Here is a 9847-nt window from a genome sequence, read left to right as displayed (position 1 = left end):
GGCAGCCATCTGGACCAGGGAGGCCTCCCTCCTTTTATCCAGTAGTTCCAGGCTCGTGATCATGGCCTCACCATTTGTCTCTTCGATCGCATACTGGAACCTGAGTCTCGTTTCTCCTACCTCGACTGGTATTAACGCTTCAGCTCCTTAGATCAAGGAAAACGGGGTGGCCCCAGTGCTAGACTTTGAAGTCGTATTCTATACCCACAGGACTTCGGGCGGGATCTCCTTCCATAACCCTTTCGCACTGTTCAACCTCTTTTTCCGATTTTGAAGTATGGTCTTATGTGTTGATTCTGCCTACCCGTTCCCAATATGATGATAAGGCGTTGATAGTATCTTCATGATTTTGTGATCTTTGGAAACTTTATTCACTTTACTGCCAACGAATTATTTTCCATTGTCGCAAATGATCCCGGATGGTATCTCAATTTGACATTTTATATGGTCCCAGATAAAGTCAATGATTTCTTTCTCCTAAATCTTTTCAAATGCTTGAGCCTCGACCCATTTGGAAAAATAATCGATCGTGAATAGTATGAATTGAGCTTTACCGTATGTCGGTGGTAGGGGACCAACAATGCCCATTTCCCACTTCATAAATGGCCATGGAGATGAAACTGAGTGGAGCATTTCTCCCGATTGATGGATCATCAGGGCGTGTCTTTGGTAGTCGTCACATTTTTGTATGAAGTCTTTCGCATCTTTTTCCATATCGGCCCAGTAATAGCCGACCCTAATTAGTTTCCAAACTAAAGATTCAGCCCCCGAATATTTCCTACAAGTGCCTTCATGAACTTCTCTCATGGTGTATTCGGTCTCTCGAGGTCCCAAGCATCTGGTCAGCGGGCCGTCGAATGTTCTCCTGAAAAATGCCCCTTCGACTAAGCTAAATCTAGCAACGTGTGTGCATGATGTTTCTTAGCGGGTAAGAGGTCATGACACAAATGGGGTGGCATGGAAAGTACAACTTTAGCTTTCTGGAGGCGCTTAGCAAAGGGAGGGACAATTGTTTCAGGTGAGGATACCTTGATTCGGCCTCGTCTAGAATTTTACTGACATAGTAAATAGGAAATTGTATACCTTGTTCCTCCCATACTAAGACTCTACTTACCGCCACCACAGAAAACGCCAACTAGAAGTATAGATGTTCGTCTGCCTTCGGAGTGTGCAGCAGAGGCAGACTTGATAGGTACTGTTTGATCTTCTCCAAAGCTTGATGTCATTCTGGGTTCCAGGAAAAGTTATTCTTCTTCTTTAATAGTAAGGAGAATCATTGGCTTTTGTTCGAGGACCTCGATATGAACTGGCCCTGGGCGGATATACGCCCAGTCAATCTTTGAACGACCTTGACGTTATCCACCACGGTGACGTCCTCTATGGCTTTGATTTTGTCGGGGTTGATCTCGATCCCTCGATTGGATACCATGAACTAGAGGAATTTTCCCGATCCTACCCGAATGTGCACTTCTCCGGGTTCAGCTTGATATTATATCTTAAGTTCATCGAATGTCTCCTACAAATGTTTCATATGGTCCTCTACTCACAGGAACATGACTAATATATCATCAATATAAACTTCCATTGATTTTCCTATCTGTTCTTCGAACATCCTGTTGACTAGGCTTTGATAGGTGGTACCGACATTGTTTAATCCAAACGGCATTACATTATAATAGTAGGTGCCAAATTTAGTGATGAAAGAAGTCTTTCCTTGATCGTCCAGATCCATCCGAATTTAGTTGTACCCGGAATAGGCATCGAGAAAGCTGAGTATCTCATGCCCGGCCATCGCGTCCCTCATCCGATCAATGTTATGCAAAGTGAAAGAATCCTTAGGACATTCCTTGCTTAGAAATTTATAATTTATACACATTCTTAGCTTATTCCCTTTTTAGGCACTACAAATACATTAGCTAACCAGTCCGGGTATTTAATTTCCCGGATGGACCCAATTTTAAGGAGCTTGGATACCTTGTCCTTATTGAATGCATGATTGACCTCGGACTACGGTTTCCTATTCTTCTTAAACAAATGGAACTTCGAGTACAAACTCAGCTTATGAGTGGTTACCTCCGGTGGGATCCCTGTCATTTCAAGATGGGATCAAGCGAGACAATATATGTTAGCTATAAGAAAATCAATGAGTTTTTTCCTGAGCTCGGGGATTAACCTCGTGTCCAGGTATACCTATCGATCCGGTAGTTGTTCGATCAGTATGAATTTCTCCAACTCTTCGACAGTCGATTTGGTTGCGTCGGTGTCATCAGGAGCTATGACCAATCTCCGGACTCTGTAATCATCTTCCTTGTCTATTCCTCATTCCTCCAGTTCGACCGATCTCGGTATTAGTGATTGCAATTTAGTTTCTTCCTTCTGGTCGGCTCTGCATTCCTTTATGTCAGAACTGCAGTGCCGGGATTACCTCATTGACTGCAAACATTTCCTTTTCAGTTGGCTGCTCTCCGTAGACTGTTTTGAATCCTCCCAGTGTAGGACATTTCAACACATGGTGCAAGGTTGAGGGTACCTCCCTTATGTTGTGAACCCAGAACCCAGAATCTACGTTATACCTCATATCCACTTCGATCACGTAGAAATTTGTCTCTTGGATTGTCTCCGCGGTGTTCACCGATAGGATTATCTCTCCTTTAGTAGTTTCGCATGCCATGTTAAATCCGTTCAATACCCGGACTGCTTGCACTATTTGGTCCTGTAACCCTAATTGCTCTACGACCCTCGATCTGATGATATTGGTCGAGCTACCTGGATCGATCAACACATGTTTAATTTGAAATTTATTGATAAGTATGGATATCACCAACACATGATTGTGAGGTTGCATGATGTCTTAGGCAACCTCGTTGTTGAAAGAAATGTTTTCCTCTAGGACATAATCTCGGGTGTATTTTTCCCATGTGATAGACACTTTATTACTCTTTATCATTGGTCCTTGGGGGACATAAACCTCTCCGATGATCATGTTGATGACATGATGAGGCTCCTCTTTTTCGACCTGTTTGTTGGTGTCCCTGCTCCTGAAGTGGTTTTTTGCCCAATCACTCAAAAACTCTCGGAGATGCCCGTTGTTGATCAACAGGGCAACTTCTTCTCTCAATTATTGGCTATCCTCAGTCATGTGACCATGAGTGTCGTGATACTTACACATTAAGTTATGATCTCTTTGGTAGGGTCGGACTGCAATGGTCGGGGTCAGTTGGTCACTTTGATGTGCCCGATGGCTGACACGATGCGGGCAACATCAACGTTGAATTTATACTCTGATAATCTAGGTGCTTCCCTGTTCCCGAGCGGCCTGGAAAAATCATTTTTGCTCATCAGACCTCGTCTACTGGCCCCTGGATCGCCTCTTTTTTTGTTCTTTGTAGGATGACGCCCAAACCCATTTCCCCTTTGGTCCGTACTGTATGGTTGGTACCGATCATGGACCAGCCTTGGCTCATGATCAACGGCTCTCTTAGACCTTTTGTCAGCGCTGATGGGATAAATATACCCAAAAGGTGCTCCAAGTTGGTCGTCATCGACCCTGATCTTCAACTGGTACCTGTTGTGGACGTCTGCCCAATTCACCACCAGGTACTCTACCAATTTTTGGTTTAGCTGTTATGAAGCCAAGGAGCTTCAATCGGGCAGGTCCATTCATTCTATATGGGACCTTGATACGAACTCCCTGAGCATCTCGTTGTCTCTTTGTTTAACCTCGAAAAGGTCCGACTTTCTGGTCTCGACCTTGATGGCCCCGGCATGGGCCTTCACGAAAGAATCTACAAGTATAGCAAACGAGTCAATGGAATTTCGGGGTAAGTTGTGATACCGTATCATTACTCCTTAGGACAAAGTCTCCCCAAACTTCTTCAGTAACACTGACTCGATTTCATCATCTTCCAAGCCATTCTCTTTTTTTGCGCATGTATAGGAGGTCACATGCACATTAGGATCCATGGTTTAGTTATATTTTGCGATATCGGGCATACGAAACCTCTTTGGGATCGCCTTCGGTGACACACTCTGAGGAAAAGGCTTTTGGATAAATTTCTTGGAATCTGGCCCTTACAATATCGGAGGGGTGACAACGATTTGATCGACCCTAGAATTATATGTTTCCACCTTCTTGTCATTGGATTAAATTGTTTTCTCGCCTGACTCTACCCACTTCGTTAATGCTTCAAACATTTTTATTATTCCGGGATCAAGTTCACCAGGTTTCTCGGTGATCTGTTCGTTTCTTTAGGTGTTTTCCCGGGATTGTTCGGGATCAACCATGCTGGGGGTTGGTTTTGATTTTGTAGCTGTACTATCATCTCTTGTTGAGACTGCAACATTTCGAAGATTAACCATAGGCTTACCCCCTCGCATTCGCCTTCGGGCGCCTCTAAAGTTGTTGGTCGGGGTCCCCCGCAAATGCTATTTTCGAGATCGGTTTGCAGATTGACGTCGATAGTCACCTGTGAGTTAGCATCGATCGCATCAGCAACTCGTACTCCATTGGGATCATCAGGAGGCACCTCATTGCTAGGCACCAGATTATTGTGTTCGCCATGATGGACAGACTAAGCGTCAACATTCAAATGGGCAGACGGAGAATTTGACACTTTTAAGGTAACCTGAAATTAAGACTTTAAAGAACAAGTGTAACATATAGTGTGTTATGGATATTTGGGTCAAATCACCACTATATTCATAGCCCTGCGGTGGGTACCAAACTGTTTATCCTTAAATCGGATAGCAATTGAATTTATACGTGGTTTTAAGGATATGTGGATTGATTCAATACAAATAATCAAGAATATTAGATAAACGAGTTAAAGACAAAATGAATGATCAAGCAAGTTGTAATGTTACGTCCAAACCTGAACATAGGTTGAACAGTAGTTTGCCCTCGATCGGACCCTTGGTTCTCACCCAATCATTAATGAAGAACAAAACAGTTAAGTAAGAGACTGTGGCAGTAGCTAGAAAGCGGAAAATGAATTTGTATTGCCTCGGTTCGCATGTTACCATGTCTCTTGAAAGAAAGAAAAACCTCCCCTTTATATAGTAAGAGAGTTTCATCCCTAGTACAAGTCAAAAAAAAGGTAAAAATTATCTTTTCTCGTTAATTACTGATTTATAACCAACATTGAGCAAGATCCGCGCCGTGATATCCGGTCAGGTGTGAATATCACGACTCTTTATCCGTCGTGCGTAACTGATTACCGTATTTTCCGAGGTATTAGAACTTGTTCTGGGTCCGGGGAGCGTCGCTTTATCACTCCCGGTGATGAACACATCGTTCTTCTTTTGTGGGTCTCGATACGAATGGTTCCTGACCTCGATTTCAGTCTCGTTCGTCCATACCCTTCTTCCGTTTTCTTCACGGAAAAATTGGTGTATGCTCTATCCCTGATGTTACTCGTACTCATCATTTTTATGGTGTATTCTTGTTTTTTCTATGGGTATATATATATATAGCTCATCATTTTTAAGGTGTATTCTTCTTCCTTTGAGTTAAAAATCAATATTCAAATACTCATCATTTTTATGGTGTATTCTTGTTTTTTCTATGGGTATATATATATATAGCTCATCATTTTTAAGGTGTATTCTTCTTCCTTTGAGTTAAAAATCAATATTCAAATACTCATCATTTTTATGGTGTATTCTTGTTTTTTCTATGGGTATGAATTTGGTATAAGAGGAAGACAAGTATTAATAGCTCATGTATTTTGAATTTCTTTTAAATATTCATATAGCTATTTGACTCTGGTGATGTAATTAAATAATCCAAAAAAATAATAAAATATACATAATCAATAAAACTACACTGGCACTGCAGCAGTATCATGTGTGACAATATGATATTATAGACACTTAATTTTTCTCCATCCCTTTATTTTACTCTATATCTTTGGTTTTAAATATATGTTTCTAGATTTTGCTTTAATATTTGATTTTGGGTTCATTTTTAGTAGACTTCACTTTTCTGGGAAGTTGAAAATCACGAAAATAGGTACACATTTGTTTAGACACAATACCTCCGGATCATTCTGAATTCAGTATCGTTTATTCAGTACATGATGCCAAAACTAATTTTTGCAACAATTACGGAAAATACAGGTTGTTACTTCCCCAATCAATTTTATCCAATACTCTTTTATCTTACATAGTTTAACCTATTAAATGTATAGTTTGAAACTTCTTTTCACGTAATAATAGGGTATTAAAAGGATCTATATATTAGAAACTAATTTGAGAGTGATATTCAAATTTATCATCATAAATTTAAATATTTTTGGGAGAATTAAAGTGCAAAATAAAAGCTCCAATGTTGGATTTTTTAAAAGCTTAAAGACTTATAAATAAATTTTGTAATTTGTTAAAACTTTTGATGATTGGGGTTCGTAGGTGTAACGACCCGGTCGATCGTTTTGAGAGTTAGAGCCCCGAACCCCTATTAACTGCTTTTTCCATATCTATTTCTGCTATTGTGATTTGCCGGGATGATTGGTTTTGAGTTTCGGAGTATTTTGGGACACTTAGTCCCTAAATGAGAGCTTAAGTCTTAGAATTTGGACCGTAATCGGAAATGTATGAAGACGGTTCCGAAAATAAATTTCGTCGGTTCCGTTAGCTCCGTTAGGGGATTTTGGACTTAGGGGAGTGTACGGATTGTGTTTTGGAGGTCCGTAACTTATTTTGGCTTGAATTGACGAAAATTGAATTTTTGGAGTTTTGGACCGTTTAGTGAAAATTTTGATATCGGGGTCGGATTCTGATTCTGGAAGTTAGAGTAGGACCGTAATGTTGAATATGACTTGTGTGCAAAATTTAGGGTCATTCGGACGTGGTTTGATAGGTTTCGGCATCGGTTGTAGGAATTTGAAGTTTCAAATTCTTTAAGTTTGAATTGGAGGGTGATTCGTGATTTTAGCGTTAGTTCATGTGATATGTGGAATCGACTAAGTTCGTATGGTATTTTAGGATTGGTTGGTATATTTGGTTGAGCTCCCGGGGGCCTCGGGTGAGTTTCGAGTACTTAAAGGATCAAAAGTTGGATTTGAGTTGCTTCTGAAGTCTTAAGGCATCTGTCATTTTCGCACCTGCGGTTGAGAGACCGCAGGTGTGTGATCGCACGTGCGGATAGGCAAGCACAGAAACGAAAAAATGGAGGAGTGCCAGGGGTCACAGGTACGAGGTGAATTCCTCATCTGCGATGCCCGCAGAAGCGTTAGGGTCATCGCAGGTGCGCAATGTCTGCAGAAGCGGAAAGAATTTCCGCAGGTGCAGCCCTTTCATCGTAGGTGCGAAGGCATAGGGGGTAAGTGATTTGCGAAGATGCGCACATTTTGCCGCACAAGCGCACCCGTAGGTGCGAGCCCAGGCTCCACAGGTGCGGAAATACCTGGGCAGTGGTTAAAACCGAAGGTGTTCGCGATTTTTGTCATTATTGGACTTTGCAACTCGGTTTAGGGCGATGTTTGAGAGCATTTTCGAGAGATTTCATGAGGTAAGTCCCTTGTGCTTATTTTTTATCAGTCATCTTGCTTCCTCATGTATTTTCCCACCTAGTTAGTGTGTATTTAAAGTGAAAACTGGGAATTGGAGTCTAGGGATTTGGAAGTTTCATTTGTAGATTTGGTGGACCATTTGGTGTCGGATTTTAGTAAATTTGATATGGTTAGACTCGTGAGTGAACGGGCTTTCGTATTTTATGACTTTTACTCGATTCTGAGACGTGGGCCCCACAGGCAATTTTTGAGTTAATTTCGAAATTTTCGTTAAAATGTTGATTTCGTTAATTAGATTACTCTATTATTGTTGTATTTATGATATGTAATTGCTTTTGGCTAGATTTGGGCCATTCAGAGCCGGATTCGTGGGAAAGGCATTGTGACTGATTGATTGAGCTTGGTTCGAGGTAACTAGCTTGCCTAACTTTGTGTGGGAGAAATTCCCTTAAGATTTGGAACTATTGTGATATGTGAGCACCGAGTACGTGAGGTGACGAGTACGTATACAGGATAGTTGTGGGAAAACCCGATTTTCTTACTGAGCAGCAACATGTTTTCCTGTTATTTTGAGTTATACCATTTTAATGAGTACTAATCTATTTTCATTCTTAATTGAGTTATTCCAATATGTGTAGCTTTCATGTTTAGTCTAATACAACATGTCTACATGTCTTAATTGTTTATGTGAATTATGTGCAACATGCTTAGTAAATTTCTTTCTTCTTCCCTGAGTGGTACTTAGTCTAAATTGTAAGAATTTCGTGATGTAGTTGTATTTCTACCATTCACGCTGCATATTTACTTTGGGACTACGGAACGGTATTTTGGGAGATACCCCTGTACTGCATATTTACTTTGGGACTACGGAACGGTATTACGGGAGATTTCCCTATCTTGTATATTTACTTTGGGACTACGGAATGGTATTCCGGGAGATCCCCCTGTCTTGCATATTTATTTTGGAACTACGGAACGGTATTCCGGGAGATCCCCCTGCACATTTACTTTGGAACTACGGAAAGGTATTACGGGATATCCCACTGCACATTTACGTTTGGGACTACGAGACGGTATCTCGGGAGATCCTATGTTGTGTTTCTGTGTACTAAGCGGTTACCTTCTATGATTTTATTGCTGTTAAATTGCAGCCTTTATTTTATTACGGTATTACACTCTATATTATTTTATTATATATTTACCAGTAGGGTCGTGACCTGACCTCATCACTACTCGACCGAGGTTAGGCTTGGCACTTACTGGGTACCGATTGTTGTGTACTCATGCTACTCTCTGCACATATTTTTTCTGTGCAGATCCAGGTGCACCTCATCAGCCGCACTATCAGTGAGCCGGGACAACTTTGGAGACTTCAAGGTATATATGTTGCATTCGTAGACCTCGGAGTCCCATTCTACTCTTTCTCATGTCCATTATCTTTTGTATTTTTCCTTGTTAGACTCTGATGTATAGAGACACTAGATTTTTCCTTCTGTAGTTTTTGATTCACGATGTTCTGGGTTTTGGGATTTGTTGTGTATTTTTGAATAGTTGGTTAAATTTATATTTTTATTTCATTATTCCGCAAAATGTTAGGCTTACTAGTTATAGATACTATGTTCCGTCACGACGTCACACGAAGGGGAAATTGGGTCGTGACAAGTTGGTATCAGAGCTCTAGGTTCATAGGTGTCGTGAGTCACAAACCGGTTTAGTAGAGTCTCGCGGATCGGTACGGAGATGTCTGTACTTATCTTCGGGAGGCTATGAAACTGTTAGAAAAATTTCACTACTTTGATTACTTGTCGTGCGAAACATTTGTTGACTTTAAAGATTATAAAGTTCTGAATTCTATTCTCTCACAGATGGTGAGGACACGTACAAGCGGATCTGATAACTAAGCACATGCGCCCCCTGCTAGAGCCGCGAGAGGCCGGGGACGGGGTAGAGGCCGAGGACGTCCACGTGGTGAAGCCATAGCACCCGCACGAGCTGCTACAGAGGAGCCCCCAGTAGCTCCAGCTGGAGGGCAGACACCTGAGGCACATGTTCCTGCACCATCCCTCCAGGAGACTTTAGCCCAGTTTCTGAGCATGTTCAGCACCTTAGCTCAGGCTAGTTTGATTCCACTTGCTCCTGCCACATCTTAGGTTTGGGGAAGAGCACAGATTCTCGTCGCCAGTACTCCAGAGCAGCGGGTTCAAGTCGACTAGGTTCCAGAGATTGTACCAATGCAACCGGTAGCTCCAGCTCAGCCTGAGGTTAGGGCAGCAGCTTCTGAGGCGGAGTAGCTCAGACTTGAGAGGTACAAGAAGTACCACCCACCTACCTTCAGCGGA

Source organism: Nicotiana tomentosiformis, chromosome 4 (genome assembly GCF_000390325.3).
Source record: "Nicotiana tomentosiformis chromosome 4, ASM39032v3, whole genome shotgun sequence".
NCBI lineage: Eukaryota > Viridiplantae > Streptophyta > Magnoliopsida > Solanales > Solanaceae > Nicotiana > Nicotiana tomentosiformis.
The sequence above is the reverse complement of the archived record's forward strand: the minus strand, read 5'-3'. Positions refer to the sequence as shown.